Below are 25,119 nucleotides of genomic sequence, written 5' to 3'. Positions count from 1 at the left end.
GAAACAGAACAGAATATAACTCAGCTGGTGGAAGACCAGGATTTGTAACCAGGTCTGTCTCAAGTCCAAGGCCATGTTATTAACCACGACAATTACAAGCAGAGTCTCCAATGGTGTCCTGTTTAGAATCACACAGAAAGTGGTTAAGCTGCAAATAATACTGAATTCTGTCTAGTTCCAAACCTTGTGCCCTTAATCCTTCACTGTCCTAGAAACACAAATGCCAGAATTTAAGAACAATTCCTTTGGAGATCATTCTGTGAGTTTGCTAGGGTTGTCATAACAAAAGACCACAAACTGGGTGGCTTAAACAACAGAAATGCATTGTCTCACAGTTCTGGAGGCTGGAAGTCTGAGATCATGGTGTCAGCAGGGTTGGTTCCTTTGGAGAGCTATAAAAAAGAATCTGTTCCAGGCCTCTCTTCTAGCTTTTGGTGGTTGCTGGTGATATTTGCCATTTCTAGGCTGTAGATGCATCAACCTGATCTCTGCCTTCATCTTCACAGGGCGTTCTCCCTGTGTGTGTCTCTGTGTCCAAATCTCTCCTTTTTATTTATTTTTTTTAAGGACACCAGTCATATTGGATTAAGAGCCCGCCTTACTCCAGTATCTGCTCATTTTAACTAGTTCCATCGGTAATAACCCGATTTCCAAATACAGTCACATTCTGAGGTACTAGCGGTTAGTCCTTCCACATATGAATTTTGCAGGGACACGATTCAACCCATAATAGTCCTCCAGCATTGTTGAGGCTTCCAATGCACGTGGAGACATTACAGGGAAATGTGTTTAGAGAGACAGACAAGGAAGAATCATGGAAAGCTTATTCCAGTCTTACTGAGGAGTTTGTTCTCTTTGAAGAGAGAAAATGCTGAATATAAGCAGTGCTACTGCTGCTGCTTCCACCAGAGTAAGTGTGTTGCCTTCAAGCAATAGCACTGCCTTGTTTATGCCCTTCCAGGGCATCCATGAGGACATGACTGACAGTGATTATGCGTAATTGACTAAGCAAGAATCTGGCTGCTGGCGTGTTCTCCTTCTGCACAGAGGATCCTCACAGGGGCGCCGCTCCAAGAACCTGCCCACCAGGCCCAGCCCTGGGCCACCTGTGTCTCTTGCATCATTCATTACCAGGTGTCCTCGCCTCAACTTGCAAAACACAGGTGTCTCGAGCAAGCAAGAACTCACTGCCGAAGTGGTGCGGAGCCTCCAGGAAAGCTCCTGTGAGACAGACATTGATCAGGTTCAAGCTCTGGGGCAAAGAGAATGAATGAGCTTCAGTTGGAGTGACACCCTGGCTTTCTAGTGTCCGGACAGCACCCCGTATTCTGCATCAGTGTCTGTCTCCCACAGAAGGCCTCCCTTCCAAGCTGGACTTGAGTCCCTATCATTATCTTCAGAACAGACTCTCACAGTTCTCTTTGCAGACAGTTACATACTGGGGCTAATTTTAGGTATTACCAACTTGGAGTTTATTTTGGGTTCCAGAAGTTTACATTTAGGTCTGTTAAAAAGCACAACCTGCAAGGTTGTGTGTATATGTGTTTGTGTGTGTGTGTGTGGTATGTGTGTGAAGCTCATCAACCTTCTTTAGTAACTCTGAATACTAGTTTTTTATAGAATATTTTCAATGGATCGCTAATTTCTTGCCAGAATTCAAATGGAAATTTAAACGAAAAGAGCATACAGATAAATAGCAGAGTTTGCTTGCTTTTCACCCCATTTCTTCTGCTGGTGACTTTTCAATTGTGATTTTTTTTTTTACTCTACATATAAATATACATATATATTTTTTGCCAGACTTTGATTTCTAAGGCTTTATTTTGATTTCTAAAGCTTTATTTTTAGTCCTCATAAGGGACAGTTCTGATTGAGCATGCTGTGTCCTAATCTTGGTAGCAATTCTGTAGGTTAGCTCAATTTATAGAAATTAGAAAACTGGGACTCAGAGAAGTGACTTATTTTATCCACTTTGCAGGAGCGTGGCAGAGCTGACACCAGGATCCGTGCTTCTTTGTCTCAAGGTTGGTGCTATTTCCTTGGGGGTTCCATGGTCATTCACAGTCTGCGTTAAGGTCCCTTCTTACAGAGGCTTGTGAATGACCCAGGCATGCACAGAGCAGAGTTGAGTAAATCCATATGGAAACTTCACGACGGTCATGGAGGTTAAAATAGACTCCTTCGCCCCGCTTGGCTAAATCAAAATTTGTTGGGGAGAGGTCTGGGAAGGGGACTTTTCTGCACACACTCCCCAAGATTGTGGTGATCGTAAGGCTGGGATATTATTAGACCTAAAGTCAGAAAGCCTGGATGTTAGCTGTGGCTCTGTCATTGGTTGCATGTTTTTAAGCGGGACAGTTAACTCTCTGGGTCTTGTAACTGCATTTGTAAAATGATGACAAACGTAGTTTAGTTATAAGGATAACATGAGATCAAATTTCTGAAAGCATTTTTCAACCTATAATAAAGTACAAATGATTGCTATTAGTATTTCTGAAAAGTTAGACTTAGGGTGGACTCTTGTTTGCTGGATTGCGTATTTTCCCTTAATAAGTTATGCCATTTCAAGGAAGTGTTCAGAAGAGAAAAACAAAACCTTGATTTAAAAATGGATAAGAAAACTTAACTCACAACTCAAAAAAAAAAAAAAAAATGGAATAAGAATAACATCTATGAGTGGCTTGATTCTGGTTTCAAAAAGGATTTATTTGTTATGGTTCCATAGTTTGTATTTTCCCTCAACACTTTAGAAAATAATTTATCAAATTAAAAATCAGTCTACTTGTATTTTGCACATACTTTAAATATCCATCAAAACAAATAGAACCCAGCCACAAAAAGCCTTTTTTTTTTCCTTAATGCTGTTGCCAACCATAGCCTCCTTAACTGTAGTCACATTTAACCTTCAAACTTCAGGCCCAGGGTCTCCTGATTCCTGAGTCAATCTTTGAGAAGCCTGAAGTTAGAGCAGGAGCTTGGCTAGGTTGGGTTTGGAATTATCTGTCCTAAATCAAGGAAGGTGGTGTTAATTTTCATGATTATGGCTTCAAATACTCGGAATGAGTCCTACCTCCCTGACCCATCTCCCCACTCCCCTCCAAATGAACTTGCCCTCTCTTTTGGGTTTCTTGATTTACTTTTCTTTTTTGTTTCCCCCAGCTTTATTGAGATATAATTTACATATAACATTGTATTAGTTTAAGGTATACAACATAATGATTTAATATATATATATAAATATATATAATGAAATGACTGCTTCAATATGTTTATTTAACATCTATCACCTCAATATTTACAATTTTTTTTCTCTTATGATGAGAACTTTTAAGATCAACTCTCTTAGCAACTTTTAAATATATAATACAGTATTGTTGACTATAATCACCAGGCTGTACATTATATCCCCAGAACATATTTATCTTATGACTGGAAGTTTATAACTTTTGACCACCCTCATCATTTCGCCTATTCCCATCCCAAGCCTCTGGCAAACACCAATCTTTTCTGTGTTCAATATGAGTTTTCTTCTTTTTAGAGTCCACATTTGAGTGAGATCATACAGTATTTGTCTTTATGTTGAAAATGGCAAGATTTTCTTCTTTTTATGGCTAAATAATATCCCATTATCTCTATATGCCACATTTACCTTAGCCATTCATTCATAAATGAATGATTAGGTTGTTTCCATGTCTTGGCTATCGTAAATAATGCTGCTATGAACACAGGGGTACAGTTATCTCTTCAAGATAGTGCTTTTGTTTCCTTCAGGTAAAATACCCAGGAGTGGATTTGCTGCATCCTATGTTAGTTCTGTTTTTAGTCATTCATGGTAGTTCTGATTTACCTTTCAAGTTTTGCCTGAGGCTATGACTCGGACCTCCAATCTACATCTCATATCCCCTTTATCTGGGGCTCCATACCCCTTCTTGTAACTCCTAGCAGCCCCTTGGATAAGGACTTATCCAAATTAACACACCACTTTAAGCAAGAACCAGCCTCATCTTGTTAACCAGACTGTCCAGGAACTTTTCCTGATTTGAAGCTTTTTCAAATTCTTGACTGTTGGTCTGCACTGGATCCCATCTCCTCTCACTTATTTGAGGATATGGTTTCAGAAATTGTTCCCTTTCCTGTGTCATCACTGTTTTTCCTCTCTGTTAGGTCATACACATCAACACACATGCATGCAGGAACTATCAGAAAGCAAGACAAAATCTTTTATCCCATAGGACTTCTGGCTACATTTCATTTCACTGTGTTTGTTTACAATAATATTCTTTAAAAGTGTTGTCTTTACTCACTTCCCATTTTCACTTCTCCTTTTTCCTTTCTTGAACCCACTATTAACCCACCATATCATGAAACTATTCTTGTCAGTCTCTACCCAATGACATCCCTATTGCTAAGTCCATCAGTTCTCTCCTGATGGAGAGAATATTCAGTTCTCTCCTCACATGCCCTGTCAGTGCCATAATACAATGGTCTACTTACCTTGGACTGTTTTCTTCATTTGGCTTTAAAGATTCCACTCTCTCAATTCTCCTCCTACCTCACTCCCTTTCCCTCCTCACTCTTCTCTACTAGTTCTTCTTCATCCCTCCAGTCTCCAAACATTTAGAGAGTCAGACCCGGTAACTATCCTTTGTTTCTCTCCCTTGTTTCTCTCTCTTTCTACTCCCAAGTCAGATTTATTGTGATGTAATTTGGAAGCAGTAAAACTCTCCATTTTCTTGGTGTTTGGTTCTATGAAATTGGACAAACACAGATATGCATGTAGTCACCACCACAATTGAGATTAGAGAATTTCTGTCACCCCAAAATTTCTCTAATCCCCTTATAGTCCTCATCTTCTTCATCTTTCCAAGCCCATAGGAGAAACTGATCATTTTTTGTGTCTATGTCTTTTCCTTCTGCAGGATGTCATATAAACAGAATCATACAATATGTAGCTTTTTGATTCTGGCTTCTTCTGTTAGAATGATGATTTGAGATGCATCCATGTTGTTGCATGTAGGCTTTTTACTGCTAAGTCATATTTGATTGTATAGATTTAACATAGTTTATTTACCAGTTGAAAGACATTTGGATTATTGCCAGTTTGGGGCAATTATGAATAAATATCCACATACAGATCTTTGTTTGACATATATTTTCATTTATCCTGGATAAATACCTGTAAGTAGAATTATTATGTCATATTGTAAGTGCATGTTTAACTTTATAAGACACTACCAAACTGATTTCCAAAGTCACGGTACCATTTTTCATTGCAGTCAGCCACAAATGAGAGTTCAACTTGCTCTCTTTTTTTCTAGCACTGAATATTGCCAATTTCTTTCATACTCTAACTGTGGTGTGGTGGTAACCTAAGGTTGCAAAGATTTTCTCCTGTGTTTCTTTGAAAAGTTTTATAGCTTTAAGTAATATATTTATATTTATAATTTATTTTGAGTTGTTTTTTCTATATGGTGTGAGGTATGGGTAGAGGACTTTTTTTTCCTGTTAGTGTACCATTTCAATCTTAGGGAAAAAGCATTCAGCCTTTCACCATTAAGAATGATGTTAGCTGTAGGTTATTTGTAGGTGACTTTAACAGATTGATAAAGTTAACTTCAATTTCTAGTTGGTTTGAAGTTTTCAACATAAATGGATGTTGAATTTTATGAAATGTTTGCCTGCATCTCTTGAAACAATCATATTGTTTTTCTTATTTAGTCTGTTGGTAGGGTGAATGCATTGATTGATAAGTCTTGAACTAAACTTAGATTCCTGGGTAAAACCATCTAGGTGATCATACATTATTCTTTTTATATATTGCTGGGTTTGATTTCATAGCATTTGATTGAGAATGTTTCCATCTTTAATTTACCCAGGGTAAATACCTGTAAGTATTTGTATGAGGGATAATGGTCTGTGATTTTTTTGTTTTTTTTGAAAATGTCTTTATCTGGTTTTGATTATAAGGTAATGCTGGCCTCATTGACCAAGTTGGGTATTGTTTATTTTTTTCTGGAATACTTTATATACAGTTGGTAACATAGCTTCCTTAAATCTTTTGTAGAGTTGCCAGTGAAGTCATCTGAAAAATGAGAATAAAAAAAAAAAAAATAGGTTAAGTCTACTTGCCATAGAGCTCATATAAACATAACTTTAAGAATTGAAAATTCTTATCATGACTGTCTTGATCTAGGCTTTTTGGCCAATCCTGAAATTATTGCTATGAGCATGGGGCTACACTGACTGGTTTAGGTGCAGGAAACATCTTCCTCCCTGTAACTGAGCCAGTCTCACTTAAAAGACTGAGACTGGGAAAAGAAATTTCCTCTGATGGGAAATAGGGCATAGTTCCCAGAGGATGGGTGAGTGGATGCTGAGTACAAACAAAGTTTCCATAAATTACCAAATTGTTTTCTGCCAAATCACAAAACTGGGGGCCAATGTGTAGAAGTCACAGAGCGATAACGAGGATTTATTTTTAAGTAGATGAAAAACTTGATAGCAATTAGAATGCTTCAAGGAGAGAATAGATATCTTTAAAAAGTGGAGTGCTCTATACCTCTAATGGCATTAGTGTAAAAGATTGATGATTGCCTTCCGAGGTACAGTGGATTAAATCATAGAAAAATCATAGTTTTATTTCAACCAGATCCCATCACAAACCATAACTTCTATGACTCTATCATTCAAAGATATCCCAGGTCAATATAAGATTACTCAATAAAGGAACGGTCTGGTCAAGAACTTTTGTGAATATTCAGAGATAAGGCCATTTTAGAGCAAGGTAGGCAGAGAATGATGTTGGAAGTGAGATTAAGTCTGGGTCTGGTGGTAGGTGTAGACTCCGGAAGTAGGAGGAAACAGTGGCAGAGGGAAGGAACATCAAACATATATTGAAAAAATTGTCCAAAATTGTTTGGTACTTAACACAATGCCTGACACTTTGTAGATACCAAAAAATGAATATCAACATTAAGAATAATGATGTGAATGAATGAACATGTGTGTGGGGACAATAAGTAAACCAATTTGGCTGGGGTTTTGAGCTTTATAAAGAAGCAAATTATTGGGAGAAAAAATATGGTACAGTGCTAAATCAGAGAGGTTCTTGAATGGCATGCTAATTAATCTCTTTAAATGTTTAAATTATCTATGGGGAAGAAAAAAGGAAGGTAAATGCATGGAAATTTTATTGGTGAGGCACTATTTTGACCCTCCTATATGTATCCAAAAATTTCTTAATACATTGGTCCAGCATTATTTTGTGTTTATTGCATTTAAGCTTCTGACTGAACTCTTTCCTCTGCAGTAACACTCAAGGCATTTTGAAATAAGAAGAATAACTATTTTATTACATTTTTAAAGTCTAACCATATTGACAATCCACTTTTACTTTGAATTTTAGTTCTTCTTTTCTATTCTCAGAATCATTTTTGAGATTTTGTTTGTTGTCATTTCTCTGGTGACTAAATGAAGGAAAGTAATTCCATGTGGATGTGGTATCTAAACTTCAAATTTCCTTGATAATATGAAATTCTGTTCTTTGTGGGCTATAAATATGTAATGTAATAATCCATGGAGTCAGATACTTTTATCTTGGTTACAAATGTTTCTTACTTTTTTTTCTAATACCCATACACATAACCACTTTTTACAGAAATTCTATGACAAAGAAGCTCATCTTATATAATTTTGTGAGTTTAAATTTTTTTCATAATCTCCCTGAATTTTCAGTAGGTTTTAAAAAGTGCATCTACAAAGTTAAAGTAGAATATTAAAAAATAGTATTTTGGAAAGAAAGTATTGGATTGGTAACTAGACAAATTGGGTTCTTGTACTATGCCATGGACTGGCCGAATGACTTTGGACAAATCTCTACTTCTGTATGCAATTCAGTTGCCTCTTTCGCTATGTGAGAAGATGGATTAAAATAAATAATAGCCAATACATGGAAGCAACTAAATGCCCATTGACAGATTAATGGATAAAGAAGATGTGGTATATATTGATCTATACAATGGAATATTACTCAGCCATAAAGAATGCCATTTGCATTAATACGGATGGACCTAGAGATTATCATACTGAGTGAGGTAAGTCAGACAGAGAAAGACAAATATCATATGATGTCACTTACATGTAGAATCTAAAAAAATGATACAAGTGAACTTATTTATAAAACAGAAATAAGACTCACAGACATAGAAGACAAACTTATGGTTACCAAAGGGAAAAGAGGGGAGTAAATTAGGAGTTTGGGATTGACATATACACTCTACTAGATATAAAATAACCAACAAGGACCTACTGTATAGCACAGGGAGCTATACTCGATATATTGTAATAACCTATAATGGAAAAGAATCTGAAAAATAATATATATATGTATTTATATGTATATACATGTGTGTATATATGTGTATATATATGTATGTTATATATATATATATGTAACTTTGCTGTACACCTGAAACTAACACAGCATTGTAAATCATCTACACTTCAGTAAAAATTTTTACAAAAAGAACTTAATTTTATACTCAGTATGTCTTATGATATTCACTGGATAAGTGTTATAAATTACTAAAAAGATTCAGGGTTAAGATATTGCAATTAACTTTGGACATGTTGAATTTTATACGGCCACTGTGGGTTTTTAGAAATTCCTCACAAAACCCTAGGAGGTAGGTCTGGGCAGAACACATATAGAAAGAATAGAACATCTTAAATATCTTACTCCATTGTCTTCTAAGAGAAAGTGTTAGTGTCAAAAATTTTGATGGGTATCTAATATTCTTCCCTTTATAAGTGACTTGGTCTTTTTTATGTGGATGCCCAAAGTTATTTTTTTCCATTCTTTCTTTTTTTATGGTCTTTGCATTATAATGTCTTAATATTGCTGTAAAGGGTTAAATTTCCCAGGTGTGTTGTGTGTCTCTTATAGTTCCAAGTCAATTTTTATTTTATTTTAAAAAACTTTAATAAATTATAGTTTCATTTTATCCTTTCATTTTCTTCCAAACCAAACCCCTATTAAATATTTGTTAGATCTTCTTTGCTTATTTTCCATAGCTATCATTTTCTCCTTGAGTCTTATTTATCTCTAATATTTTGTTGGTTTAATTTTTTTCTCACTTTTGTCTTCTGTTTTTAAAGATATAATCTATATTTGGTGTGTGTTTTGTGTTTCTTCTACTTGAGTCCTCATTTAAGAAATAATGTTTTAAAAATTTTATTCTGTGAGTTGTAACCTCTTTTTTCAAATCTTTCTTTCCTCCAGTTACATAATTTATGAACTTTTTCTACTTTTGATTTATGGGCTCTTTAATAGCATCTATCATTTTCTCAAGTCTAAGTGTTTTAGAAATATTAGTTTGCAGTTTTTTTAAATCTGTTTCATAGACTTGTATTCTTTTTTTATTGAAGTATAGTTGATTTAATTGTGTTAGTTTCAGGTGTACAGCAAAGTGATTCAGACATATGTATATATATATATATACATATATAAATATATATATAGTTTTTCAGATACTTTTCTATTATAGCTTATTACAAGATATTGAATATAGTTCCCTGTTCCATACAGTAGGTCCTTGTTGGTTATCTATTTTAAAAATATATCTATTATCTGTTAATCCAAAATATATCTGTTATCTGTTAATCCAGAATCTTAATTTATCCCTCCCTCACCCCTTTCCTCTTTGGTAACCATAGTTTGTTTTCAGCATAGACTTGTACTCTGTCAGGGTTTCATTGTCTGTACAGATTTTATTCCAATCCTAATACTGTTTTTTTATACTAATTTCATATATAATTATTTTCTGATTCTTGTTTTGACATGAAATGAGTTTTCCTGTACTTTTAGAAGGATGGGGATGAGGTAGGACTGTTTTTTAAGCTTCACTTTTCTAAAACTTTCTCTTTTGTTGTTATTGTTTTTGTTTTGATATGATAAAAAATATGGCTTCAAACTTTCTGATAACTACTCAAAAATTTCTGGATATTTTCTTTTCCTTCTTCCTGTTTTGCCTGTTCTGCTCAATTTATAGTCTCCCTACAATAGTTAATTCTCAGGATGGGGCTTTGTCCTAGAACAGAGCTTTGAATGGTTTGTTTAGAAAATTTCATGGGTCTCAGACCACTCCAGCACCTTACTGCAGTTCCCTTGCATTTTCACATAAGTTGGAGTGTGTAGAGCCTACTCCTGGTTTCGGTTGCTTGCTTCCCACTTTCCAATGAGTACCGTTGGTGGGCTCAGTGATGTGCTGACCAAATTCCCTTCCAGGAATGAAAGCCTTATTCCATCTGCTGGGAGTATTGCCAAAAGATGATCCTCTATAAGGATTGCTACTGCTGGAAAAAAAAAATCTGCTTCACCAAAGGTCCTATATCCTTGTAGGATTTGTCCACAGTCAATGACTGATCAATATAGAGGTATAATAACCTCCAGGCAGCACAATCTTGGGACAATGCCAGAAGTCCATTCTAGCTCCAGAACTCTCCAGGAGATGTGCTGAAGCCATCTTCAGAACTGTATCACAGCTGAACTTTTCCCCCTGCTCTACTTTAGTAGTGCTTCTATTTTCTCCCTTCCACAGGTATAGATCCTAAGAGCACTCCCTAATAAATGTCTATTACGCAGATTTTCCTGGTGATGCAAACTGCAACTATACCTGTGGCAATATTGCAGCTTTTTTGCTCTTGGGGCTTCTAAATGCCCCATTTTTCTTCTTTCTGCTTTCTGCCATACAGATGTTGGTGTAATATCCATCTCACAGCTGTTGGTGGCTTGTCCCTACCTACTTATATTTCTGAGGTTTGTGAAGATACTTAATCACCTGTTTTTATTGTAGAAATTGTTCATTGGTTTTTATTATGTTATCTTAGTTTTTCTCTTTGTTTTATTTTGGGATGGTGAGAGTTGAATTCTAGGAGATCCAAAAACTATTGTGCTTCCACTACTATATTTGCCCCAATACTATCTCCTACTGCTCAACCCTTTTGAAAATATTTACATAGAGAAAAATGGAAATGTGGTGGTGGCTTGAGGAGGAAGCAGAGTCAGAAAAGACATTTTATGATAAGAAGTTCCCATTAATTGTATTCTTTAATTTAACACTGAATTGAGGAAATAATCTGAAAAGGACAAATAATCATAAGACCTGACTTCAAGTCCTTATGTTGCCAGGTGCCTTGTGATCTGAGTAAATTGTTTATCCCAATTAAATATCAGTCTCAGTATCTGAAAAATGCAAATACAAATACATTCCCTGGCTATATTGCAGGAGTATTGTGAGGATAAAAACGCAGTATTTCAAGTGGAACCTCCAAATAAACATGAAGCAAGTTAAGAGAAACTTAATCAGAAAGTCATGTAAAATGTGCACAATTTGACAAATTCAGCCACGGATGAAACTGACAGTAAGCCAAAAGAGACTAATTGGCATGCATTAACTCCAGGAACACAGTTTTCAAGCAGTTCCAAGGGGGTTAAAGGAAGACAGCTTGGATTTTTCAGTTTTACCATCAAAGCCTCCAAAGTGTTCAAAAAAAGGTTTTACAGAGGTTAATCTATGGCAAGCACAGTTGACTGGTGCTGTTGACTTCAGAATGCAAATGTGTTTGTTTTGGCAAAGGGAAAGAAGATGAATAGAGTGAAAACAAAAGAGCCCATTTCTTCCCTAACTCTTTTCAGTGATCTTACAACAACAAGCACTTTCTCTCCTGGGGAGACAAGATTCCTAAGAGGGAATATAAAAAGAAAAATTAAAGGAAAGGAAAAAAGTACACAAAACAAAATAACCTTATTGCTCTGAGATGCGTCCTCATTCTTGGCTTTGTTTTATATCTTAATTGTTGTTGTTGCAGGCACTTAATCAATATTCACTACAGAGCATGTGGCTCCAAGCTTTCTTCCATAGTAATTTTGAAAAATATTTTTTTAAGTAAACCATTGTCATGTAACCAAAAGCAGGATTTGAAAGCAAAACAGATAATTTTCCTAAGGAATATTGACAAAAATCATACAGAGAGGACTCCAAATCATGGAGTTTGGCATTATAGAAATACATATGATTTCAGGTCATTATTTAGACTTATTTAAGATTGAATGGCCCAATGATTCTGAAGATTCATGTACATAATCTCATCACTAAGCATTTGTATGAGGCTATCATCTTTTACTCCAGCAGGACCATCAATGTACATAGCACAGTAGATATGAAAAACCAAGATGCCACATGTGGCTAAAACAACTGTAACTGGCAGTAGGACATAAGGGTTGAGATACAGAAGCAAGATCTGTGGCTTTTCAGAAATACTCTGCCCACATAGTATAACGGACAAAAGTGACTCATTCCATAAAAAGTCATAGAGAGGGACACAGTGTCACTGACAGTGAGGAAGATAAAAATATGACAATACCAATAGAGGCTTAGGTTTTCTTCCCTTTTCCTATTTGCAATAATGCCAAATGTCAAACATGGCTTACAGAGTAAGAGAAACTGTTTAACACACAGAACTGAGGATATGCTATAAAAGAATCTAGATAGGTCGTAGGAGGGCTCAAAGAACTAGTAGATGGTCCTCAGTGGAGAAAGTACGGAAAAACAAGATCCCAAGGCAGGGAAACTCATTAGAAAAGATTTAAACAGAGAATTGCTTTCGATGATCTTGACTTCAGTTGTCTAGCCTGTGCCAGAAAAATTACACATATGTTACTGATTTTTTTATTTTTAATTAATTTTTATTGGAGTGTAGTTGATTTACAATGTTGGGTTAGTTTCTGCTGTACAGCAAAGTGAATCAGTTATATATATACATATATCCACTCTTTTATAGATTCTTTTCCCATATAGGTCATTACAGAGTATTGAGTAGAGTTCCCTGTGCTATACAATAGGTCCTTATTAGTTATCTATTTTATATATAGTAGTGTGTATATGTCAATTCCAATCTCCCAATTTATCCCTCCTCCCCCTTTCCCCTTGGTTACTTATGATACTGATTTTCTTTTTTAAGTTGATATCAGTGAGTCATTGTTAGTGATTAGCTTGGAATTCTGGGGGGATGAACTAGATTCCTGAAGAGTAGAGTCATGGAAATATTGCTTAATTTTTTTTAAACTGTCATAGGTAGATGCAAAATATTGAAGCTAGTGATTAGACACAAGTATTTAGCATAATGCTTGCCACAGATGATTCATCAGAAATAAAATTTTGTTGAATGACTGAATGAATTGGTACTTGTGTAAAAGGCATTAGTCAATTAAACAGCACTGGTTCATGGAAAATGGGTCAGGGCAACTAAAATGTATTACCATTTTGAGAGGGTTGTTAGACTCAGAAATAAATACATATTTTTAAATGATTTTAGAAGACGTGGCAAAAATCTCATGGTCCCATCATGTTCAAGATATAGAAATGTGGGTTATATGACAGTGTAATAATTTAATTCATAAGTGATTGCATAAATCATAAGGAAAGAATTAATGAATCAATGTCAGACTCATCAAAGGCCCCTAGTGATGCATCTGAGGGTTTTGTCTTTAACCCTGTTCTATTTAATACTTTAATTAAACACTGATCTGATTACAGGTACATGGACAGATGTAGATGACATGAAGTAGAGAGTATAAACTATCCTGAGTGATAGAATCAAGATTCTCCAGAATCCTGACAGTGTCTTGTAATTATGAAAAAACGAAGAAAGAAATCTCATATCTAATGGTCTTTTAATTTTAAATAAAAACTTATGAAGTGAGGTTAGGTCAGTTATTCTTCTGCATCGTACCTACCTCCTTCAGATCTCCGAGAAATACCGGATAAACATAAGCAATACTCAGACCTACACATACGTCTCATTAACATGTAAAATATGATCTGTCCCAAGTCAGTGTTTTTTGGCTGACACTGATGATTTACCTTTTTGAGGAACATGAGATAGTCCCTTTCTCTTTCTTTTGATTTAAAGTTGGAAATAAGCTTAAGAAGTCAGCTATTTGTTATATTCTCTCTGGCTACACGTTCCTTCTTTGAAATTTTAAAATCCAAATTTAATATCCCAATCACAAGCATCCTGTATCAAGACTGCCATCCCAAAATATAGATTTCCTCTTGGATCATATCATATTTTTTCATTTTGTTCATGTATTCATTCATTATATTACTAATTTATTTAACATTAACCAAGTACCAAATTTGTGCTGGAAAGAGTGAAACTGATAAGGTAGTTCTTAACTTTCATAAGATCATAATTGATAAGGGTGGCACCAGAAACAGTAATAGGTAACTGTAATATAATATGATGAGTTAAATGACTGAAGAAAACATTGGAGCTTTGGGAATAAAATGAAGGAAGAGTAGGAGGTTCTGGGGTAAAACCCACAGATATGTTAATCCCGAACTCCTAATTTATCATATTGGGGCTTTTACCCTAGAACCTAAATTAGGAGTTTGGGATTAACATATACATACTCCTGTATATAAAATAAATAACCACAAAGCACCTACTCTATAGCACAAGGAACTATATTTAATATTTTGTAATAACCTGTAAGAGAAAAGAATCTGAAACGGAATATATATTTAACTGAATCACTGTGTTGTATGCCTGAAACTAACACAATATTGTAAATTAACTATACTTTAATAAAAAAAGAAAAATTTTTAAAAAGTCAGATAGATTAACAAAGTTTCCAATAGGTGTTAAAATTAAATAAAAAACTGAATAATAATAATAACAACTAGTAAAAATTAGAGGCAGAAGTGGGGTAGAGGATCTTATGGTCGTATAAAAAAAATCTCATTCTTGTTCCTTCTTCTCAAAACATGGAACTTTCAGGCTATAGACCCAAAATCTTGGCCAGCACTCTCTCTAGTGGTGGACCTATGAACTACCCCTCTGCAGATTCCTAAGTTGCAGGAACCTGAGTAAAATGGTGCTCATGAAGATACCTAGAATGTAAACAAGTATTTAATAATTCTTTGTTGTATTTGAGTAAGAATAAATACATCAGTACTATAGAAGTATATCTCCAAGAAAGCACTTTCAACGAATAAAAAATTGTATCCATGACATCTCACCTAGAAGTGGCACCAACCAGAAAACAAACAGGCAAAGATATTCAGAGACCTGGAAATCTATGAAAAAGTAAAGGACCTGGACTAGGAGAGGTCTGATTTTGATTCACAGCTAATTTACTGGCTGTGGATGCTGATGAGTCATCTCAGCAATCTGTATCTTAGTTTCCTTAATTGATATATTTGGGTTGACCATATGTCCCAGTTTGCCTGGCGTCGTTTTGGTTTATGTCAGTTGTACCAGGTAATGATTAATAACACCTTATTTCACTCCTTAATGTGCCCCATTTGGGTTATAAATTATATGTTCACCCTAGTTACATGATCTAAGGGTAATGTTCTTTTACTTTGATAAGGAGAATTAAATGGGCTTGGGGTAATGGAGGTTCAGCCATGACTTAGGTGTTTTTACACTAAAGCTTGCTCTTTGGAGCTTATCTCCTCAGTGATTCTGATTAATGTTTCTCTCTGTCTTCAGTGTGTCATATTAAGGATGAATGGCGAGAGTGTGAGCTGTGAATCTTCTCATAAAAATTAATGAAGTTAACTTTACCCAGAAAATAGGAAAGCCCTCCTGAACCACATGTTCCCTTACAAACGCTGGCCTCTTGAAATCCTTAAAAAAATTTTACATCTTTCACAAATAATTCTGAAACATTGACATTTTCACTAAATCTAAAAACCTGTGGAAAAGGAAATAAAACCAGGAAATTTAATGCCCTGTATTTTGGGTTTGGGTTAAGCTGGGCATCCCTACAGCTGCACATTCAGCTTCTCTTAAAACATAAATATAAAACAACCTAAATATTCTATTAATGAGTGACTACTGGAATAAATTATAGAGCATCCATACAATGGGACACACTGCATTCACCAAAAATGATGGTATAGAGCTATATTTATTGACATAGAAAATTGCTCACACCATATTATCAAGTGAAAAATGCAGGTGCTGAGAAACAAGTGCAGGATTATTGTAAAATTACATAAAATTATGTAATATATAGTTTATATGTTTATGCAGATATAATAATGTCTGAAATGCTCATCAAAATATTAATAGTGGTTATCTCTGGGTGCAGTGATTTAAGAGGACTTTTACTTTCTTTTCCGTAAGAGACAAGTATATTTGCTTTTAATAAAAACATAAAATATGTGATTTACATGGAATTACAAAATAAATGTCTCTTAAACTATAGTTTCAGAGGTCAGGATAACCTGTGTGCAGATAATGAGATGAGATTAGATGTTGATATAAAATAGCTACATAGTTTTACACACGCTAGAACTCTTTCTTCTATTAGCATTGAGGTTTTCTGTAATTCCAGTTCTCATAGCCACCTTACCCCCCAAAAAGATAAATACAGGAAACCCTTAATACTAATACCACAGTTCCTGTAGATGCCAGCCTTGAAGATGATCCCCAGTGGTCCCTGCCTCGTGGTAGTAACGTCCTTGTGTAAACCTGTCCCACTGAAAGTGAGCTGGACTTGATGACTTACTTACAATGAATAGAATAAGGCCAAAGTGATGTGTGTGATTCAGAGACTAGGTCATTCATTAAAAGCAGAATGGCATCAACTTCTCTTTGTCTCTGTATCACTCACTTTGGGAGAAGTCAGCTGCCATATCATAAAAATATTTAGTAGCCTAGGGAGAGGGCCAGGGGGTGAGGAACTGAGGTTTCTGGCCAGCAGTCAAGGAGAAACTAAAGCCCACCAACCACTCAGATGACTGTAGCCCTCGCCAACACGTTAAAGCAATCTCATGATGGACCCTGAACCAGAACCACCAAGCTAAAATGCTCCCTGGATTCCCGATCCACAGAAGTAGAGTGAGGTAATAAATGTTTACTGTCATGAGCTGGTAAGTTTTGGGCATAATTTGTTTCAAGGCAATGGATGATTAATACAATTCCAAACACGCTTGACAAGATTTCTTTCTGGAAGCACGTAGTTAAGGTACCCTAATCTCAGCCAGTCAGCTTTTGACTTCATGACAGGTTCACTCTCTCCTCTACTGATGAAAGATTCCTTGAATTGGCTGCTATGTGTGTTTTGTTTTTGTTTTTGTTTTTCTTTCAGTATCAATCGTATTTCATGTACCTGGCACTGAGTTCCTAAGTCAGATATCTCAAAAGTATGTGACAGTTGGTTTTGGGTTGAAAGCTTGCCTGAAGTCAGGATTCCAGATGCATTGCTTGTTCTGACCTCTGACCTGTTTGCTCTCAGGGTTCCTTCCTCTAAAGCTGGTCCATAATCCAAGTTTCTTTTCCACATCTACTCATATAGTTGATAACTCAGCATGTAAAACACATCTCTTCCTGGCATAGAGCCCAAAGATTGTGGAGTACTTATTAGTCATTGGAAAATTAGATTCATAATTGTACTTCAAAACAAATAGGAAAGCACTTCCATTTTTGTTACGACGGATAATTAATATTGGACTTATTCTTTGCCTGTAAAAGCAGCAACAATGACAAAAACTAGACAAAATATATGAAAATATTTTTCAGCCTTAGCAATAGAGATCACAGGGCTGTGGTCCATAAGTGAAATAAAATACAATGAAGAAACAAAAACAGATGAGACAAATAGTAAACAAATAAGAACATGACAGGTTTAAATCCAGTCGTATTGACATTCAAATTATTTATAAATGGACTAAACATTCCACTGAAAGTCATCAATTAACAGATTATAAAAAACAGAACTTATTGTGTGCTGTTTACATGAAACACATTTTAAATAAAAAGACAAATAGGTTAAAAGCAAAATGAATTAAAAAGATATACTTTATTAACACTAATCAAAAGAAAGCTGGAGTGGCTGTAGTAATATCCGATAATGTAGACTTTCAAACAGGGAATGTTACCAGTGATAAAAAGAATAATTTTATAATTGTAATTTTATAATTTTTCTAGGAGATAGGAGAATCCTAAAATGCATCCAATAATAGAGCTTTAAAATGCATGAAAAAAAGTTGATAAAACCAAAGCCCCAGTTTTTTTTAAAAGTCAACAGTTGCGTTTTGAGGTTTTATCATTTCTCTCTCAGAAATTGATAGAGCAGAGAAAATATCACTAAGGGTGTAAAGAACTAAAAAACATTATGAACTAACTTGAACTAATTGATATTTATAGACTACCCCAAAACTGTAGAATGCACAGTGTTTTCAAGTGTTATAAAAATTCACAAAGATAGTCCATATCCTGGGCTATAAAACAACTCAACAAATTTTGGATATGTTAAATTATATAGTCTATCTGTAATGAGATTGTAGTAAAAAACAATTTAAAATATCTGAAAATAGATATTTTGGTAATTAAATGAAAAGTCTTCAAAATAGCACATGGATCAAAGAAATAATTTGTAATATTTAGTTTTATTTAGCATTAAATTAGTACTAAAAAAATGATGAATAATAAATATAATTTTAGAATAATAAATACAAAATTGTTTCTACTATACAGTGAATATTTTTAATAAAGATACAAATTTGTGGATACAACTGAGCACTGGTTAATGGGAAATCTATAGTTTCAAATGATTCTATTAGAAAAGAACATAGTTTTAAAATTAATAATCTAAGCTTAAACATTAAGAAGCTAGAAAAATAAGAGTAATAGGAAAAGAGATGAAACACAAACTACCAATATCAGGAATGAAGGAGATACTATTATTAAGAATGTTACCAATACTAAAACAATCCTGAAAGATGATTATGAAACACTTTATGCCATTAAACTCTTCATTTTAAATAAAATGGAAGAATTCCTTGAAGACACATATTACCAAAACTGCCTCAAGTAGAACTAGAAGATCTGAACAGCCTATTAGAGGCAGTTACCTTGTATTTAAGTATGTTTCCACAAAGGAAATTCCAGGCATAAATGTCATCATAGGTAAAATTCAGCAAATGTTTAAAGTACTATACAAATTCTTTCAGAAAACAGAGGAGAAGGAAGCATTTCACAGCTCTTTTTCTGAGACATAATTACTAGGATACCAAAACCAGAGAAACACATTACAAGAAACAAAACTCAACACTGATACCTCTAATGAATAGACACAAAAACCCTTAGCAAAATAATCATTATTAAGTCATTTATGACAATATACAAAAATGATAATACATCATGATCAAGTCATTTTATCCAGCACGAGCAAGGCTGGTTTAATGTTACAAAATAAATCAATCTACCTTGACATTAGTGACAAAAAAAAAAAAAAAGGAAAATGTTCATAATCATCTCAATAAATGCAAAAAGAACCCATGTTAATACCAATCTCAGCAAACATAGAACAAAAGAACAAATGGGAATTTTTCAATCTGATAAAGGTCGTCTGTAAGTAATCTACAGTTAACACCATATTTAATGGTGAAACCATGATCAAAGACAAGACAAAGGATATCCATTCATCCCCTGTGTACTGGAGTATCTGGCCCAAACAACTGGCATATGTACCTTTTGCGATGGCATACAGTAAGAAGTTACTTAGAAATAAGCTTAGCAAAAGATTTATAAGACCTTAGTGAAAACTATAAAACATTGCTGAAATAAATTTTAAAATTTAAATAAACGCAGAAGTACACATTTTCATGCTTTTGAAGAATCAATATTTTTCCAGTGTCAGTCCTCCCAAATTGATCAATAGATTTTACACAGCATGAAGCAAATTACAATAGGATTTTGTTGCATTAATTTGTAAGCCAAATTTTCATGCCAAAACTTAGAATTGCCAAAACTATTTTGAAAAAGGACAAAGTGGAATTCAACATAAAGCTTCAGTGATCAAGATTGTGTTAACTTGGCATAAAGATAAACAAATAAATCATTGTAGCAGATTAATTTTCCTCAAATATAGCCATAATTATCAAGTCAATTAATTTACAACAAATGGTAACATATCAATTCAATGAAGAAAATTAATTATTTTCAATAAATTATGCAAGAACAATTGGATATATGTATGGAATAAAATGAATCTCAACCCCTGGTTTACACTATATACAAAAATTAATTTAAATGGATCAGACACCTAAATTTAAAAGTTAAAATCATAAAGTTTCTAGGAGAAAACATAGGAGAAACATCTTTGTGACTGAGAGGCAGGCAAAAATTTATTTGAGGACAGACCTAGTATATAATAAAAAAAAAACCAATTGGACTTTATAAAAATTAAGCTCCTCAGTTCATCAAAGGACTCTCAATAAAATGAAAAAACAGAGCACAGAATGGGAGATAACATCATTTGCATAGATCTCTGAGAAAAGATTTTTTTTTCCAGAATAAAGAATTTCTACAATTAAAAATCAATTAAAAAGGAAGATATATAAAGGCCAATAAACACATTTTACAAGATTTTTTAAGAGCTGAATATCATTAGGCATTAAAAAATGAGCATTTAAACCACAATAAGTTACCATACATAGAAAAAGCTACAACTACTACACCAAAATTTTGCTGATGTTATGAAGCACAGTCAGAATTCTTATACATTGCTGTTGAGAGTGTAAAATAGCACAGACACTTTGAAAAACTCTTGGAAGTTTCTTACAAAGTTAAATATACAACCATCCAATGATCAGAGTATTCCACTCCAGATATTTACCCAAGAGAAATGAAAACATAGGCTACAAAAGACTTTTCTGAGAATGTTCAGAGTGGCTTTATTTACAATAGGAAAAGAAACACCCTCCAATATTCAATAACAGGATAAAGGATATATAAATTGTGATATATTTATATAATGAAATACCACCCAGCAATATATAATTTATATACAATATATTACATAATATATAATATACATATGTATTTATATATATGTATATACATATATATGTAACTGACACATGAAATGGCATGTATAAATCTCAAAATCATCATAGTGAGATAATAAATTCAGGCCAAAAAACAGTACATTTTGTAAGATTTCATTCTATTATAGGAAAACGTTAATCTATGGTGATAGAAACCAGATCAGTGGTAGGGTGGGAGGTATAGGTCAGCTTTTCTTGGGAGGTGGCAGCAGGAAGCATTCTGGGTGGTTGCAAATGCTCTCTGTCCTGATTAGAGAGGGGCTACCTGAGCACATACATATGCTAAGAATTATTGCAATGCCCATTTAAGCCTGTGTATGTCATTGCATGTAACTGTGTTAGTCTGCTCAGGCTACCATGAAAGAATACCACAGGTTGGGTACGCTAAACAACAAAAACGTATTTTCTCACATTTCGAAAAGTCCAGATCAAGGTGCCTTCAGAGCTGGTTTTTGGTGAAGCCTCTCTTCCTGGCTTGCAGACGGCTGCCTTCTCCTTGTGTCCTTACATGGACTTTCCTCCTTGTGCATGTAGAGAGAGAGCTCTGGCATCTTCTCTTCTTACAAGGCACCATTCCCATTGGATGAGGGCCCTACCCTATGACTTCATTTAATCACCTCCTTAAAGGCCTCCATATTACATTGAGGATTAGGGATTCACCATGCAAATTTCAGATGGGAGCACAATTCAGTCCATGACGATAACTCACAGGCTTGTTAAAAAAAACTTAAGAAACAAAAACACACAAACAAAAAAACTGGGGAAAGGTGTATTTATATTCTTTGGAAATTTGTATTTCTAGTGATATAAAGACTTTATAATATTCAGAGTCACATTTTTTTATAAACCAGTATAACAAAAAATGTTCTGAAGTATTAATCAAAGGAAGCAGATGGAATAGCCTGAAATTAACACAATTGGGCTATTTTGATTATACTAGCCTTACTGGCAATAATATTTAGTTAGGGAAGGATCTAGGTTTGAGGTAGTTCCCTTTAAATAAGGCTTTTGATCTGGCTGGGTAAATGCAAAGCCACATCTACTACTATAAATAATAATTCTCACTAATCTTTTTGTCCTTCTGACATGTTAGAGTTATTTTTCAAAATTCCTCATCAATCACCTACCTCCACCTATTACACATGTGACAAATTACTATTTGACAAAATCCAGTTCAGCTCCATAGAGACAAAGTCTCACAGGAAATAAGCTCTTGAGGGCTGGGCACATTTGAGAAGTTCAAAATGTTAGTACTTCTTTTTTTCCTTCTTTTCCTAAGGGATCATTGTGAGAGATCCATGGGAAATGCCTTCCCAGGCTCCCTACCATGAACATCTCCTGTGCTACGCCTGGAAAAGGCAAAATCTTTTCTTCTGTTTCTGCCCCACACACATATTGAGCATGTCCTCTGTTTCCAAACACTGTGGTGGGTACTAGAGATAAGAGATGAGTTTGCTTTCTGCCATGGGAACACTCACACATAAACAGATCACTCCATGAGGTGTGATGGGTGCCTGCAGAGACAGGGCTATGGAATGCTGCCTGGGGCTGACAGGGAGAGCAGATGTGTGAGCTTTGAATGTTAAACTGGAGTTTGTTTGGTAGGGATGCAGTTAAGAATGATAAGAGAATTTCAGGCATGAGGAAGAGCATGAAATACTGCAAGGCTTGGAGAGAGCATGGCCCATTTTCTAGAACTTGGTGGATCAGTATACTTTTGTGGCACACCAAAAAAGTAGGGAGAGGAGGAAAGGTAGGGAGAAGATGGAATATGCTATGAGTGTTGAATATCATGCTTAGGAATGTGAAGTTTTTTTTTTTTTTTTTCTTTTAGACATTAGGGAGCTCAAGGGAATTTTAAAGCAGGACTGTATGATTTGATTTCTGTCTCATAAAGGCTAGAGCGTCACCTATTTGGAGAGTGGGTTCAAAGGGATTCTAGCTATGAAACCCTTGTCATTGTGCAGTTGGATTGTATAGAGGCCAGCATTAGAGTTCTTTGTGATTATTCCATTATTGATTCAACACTTGGCAGAATGCAGGGGAGCAGCTAGGTGCAAAAGGTATATCAGAGAATATGTCAGTATCTCTGCACAGTAAAAATGTAGACTCCACTAGAGAAGGCAGACAGATGTGCCCTTATAAACATCAGGAGCTTCCAGGCATTTCTCGTGGTTACTCAATCTTCAGTATCTTTAATGAGCAAAATAATCAAAATAATAATTTCTCACTTTTATTAGACCTTTTGTGAGAATAAACTGTTAAGAATTCCTCTTGAATCATTTTCTGACCTCACCTCACCTCAAGTAAACACCATCCCAAATATATTGTAGCCCAAGTTCCTCTTAGAGTTGAGGTAACTGAGTACCCAAAAGGGACAAGAAACTAGTCTTGTTCAAGATTAATGGCTCATGACTTGAAAATTAATGATCTTTGGGGAACAGGGGACTTCCTGAAAACAAAGTTGTTAATTTTCTGAAAGACTCTGGTTTTTATACTTTCAGGTTTAAAATTGACTAAAGGAAGCAAATTCTTCCCTGAGAATAATTAGAAATCTAGTGCATTTGGATGTGTGTAAATGTGTTTGTGTGTGTGCAGGTGTGTGTGTCTATATCTGAGTGTGGTATCCACACGTGTGTGTCTGTGTGTGTGTGTGTGTGTGTGTGTGTGAGAGAGAGAGAGAGAGAGACTCCAGCTTCAGGAGTTCCACTTTTCAGAGCAACAATGCCCTTCACCAATATTTATTCACACACACCCACATACCAGTAATATTTGAATTACTTTTTAAAGTTGGCAAAGTCTTTAAAATTCATTATTTTATGCTGATGCTCTAAGATTAGTAATTGGATTTTCTTCCCATGTAGTCTAGGTGACATTTAAACTGCTGTGTTTTTTTCTGGGTCCCAGGGCAGGTAATTCTGAGTTCAGGCCTCTCAGTGATATCCCTCCTTATAGCAGTTCTCTGAGTTGGGGGTGGGGTTCCCATGGATACTGCATCTTCATCTTTCCTACCAGTCTCTATGTGGTCCCTCCCTCTATGTGCAGAAGCTGTTCAATCAGCCCTCAGGTCTTCTTCAGGAAGGACTTCTCTATATGCAGGTGTAGATTCTGTGTGTCAGTGGGAGGAGGTGGGTTCAGGGTCTTTGTATGCTGCCATCTTGGGCTTCTCATTATTTTATGTTGTAGTCAGAGGTATCTTAATCCTTTTCATTTCAGAAAATGTAACTGAAATAAATATACTGACTCACATGGATTGAGGGATTTTCAGTGTGCCAGATTCTGATCAAAGAGCTTTATAGATTTTTAACTCAGTTAATCTTCATATCAACTCCATAACATAAACTTAGTTAATACTTAATAATAAGTTTGTCAATACTATAATCAATTAATATCATCAGCATTAAACAGATGAGGAAATTGAAGCACAGAGTATTTGAGAGACCTGCCTAAGGCCACACACATGGCTAGTAAATTGTAGCCCTAGGATTTGCACCTAGGCATTCAGGCTCCAGAGCCAAACTTTTAACTACTCCAAGATAGTGATGCTATCTCATACATTACTATCCAACCTGTAGGTAGAAAACTAAACTTTAAATTTTGATTCAAAATCTGGCACTTTAATTAATCTTTTCTAAAGTCTTTTATCCCTGGTAGCAGTTGTGGTTTACAAAAGCACATTTACCATTATTTCTTTTATTTTCAGCTCAACAGCTGGGTGAAACAAGTAAAATTACTCTCCTCTACTTCACAGATAGAAAACTGAGGTTCAGGCTCAGAGTGTTCAAGGGACTTACCCAGGGTCACACCAGCAGTTAGCGGCAGTCCTGAGGCTGGAAACCAAGACACAAGGGTCCTAAACCAGTATGAAGTCTATGGGCCATGAGTTCATGCCACTCTGAGTGAGCTCTATATACAGGCACGGTTGTCATTTCTAACCTCATCCTAATAAAATGATAGGTTAGATAAACCAAAGTGATGCAGAATTTCTCTACAGATAGACCATGATTACAGCCCTACTTATAGTGCTGGGACCAGATCTCTTACAAATGGGAGGATGTAGGTGATGGCACATTTTGGAGATGTGCAGGTGGGAATGGCACCTTCAGTCCCCATGGGCCAACGATTGGTATCTCAGTTCAAATAGAAACAATGGAGTGTTCACAGTGCTAGGAGCCAGGGGGATTAAGGCCCTCACAGGGAAATATGAGGTCTC

The sequence above is a fragment of the Eschrichtius robustus genome, chromosome 4 (genome assembly GCF_028021215.1).
Source record: "Eschrichtius robustus isolate mEscRob2 chromosome 4, mEscRob2.pri, whole genome shotgun sequence".
In the NCBI taxonomy this organism is placed as follows: Eukaryota; Metazoa; Chordata; class Mammalia; order Artiodactyla; family Eschrichtiidae; genus Eschrichtius; species Eschrichtius robustus.
The sequence above is the reverse complement of the archived record's forward strand: the minus strand, read 5'-3'. Positions refer to the sequence as shown.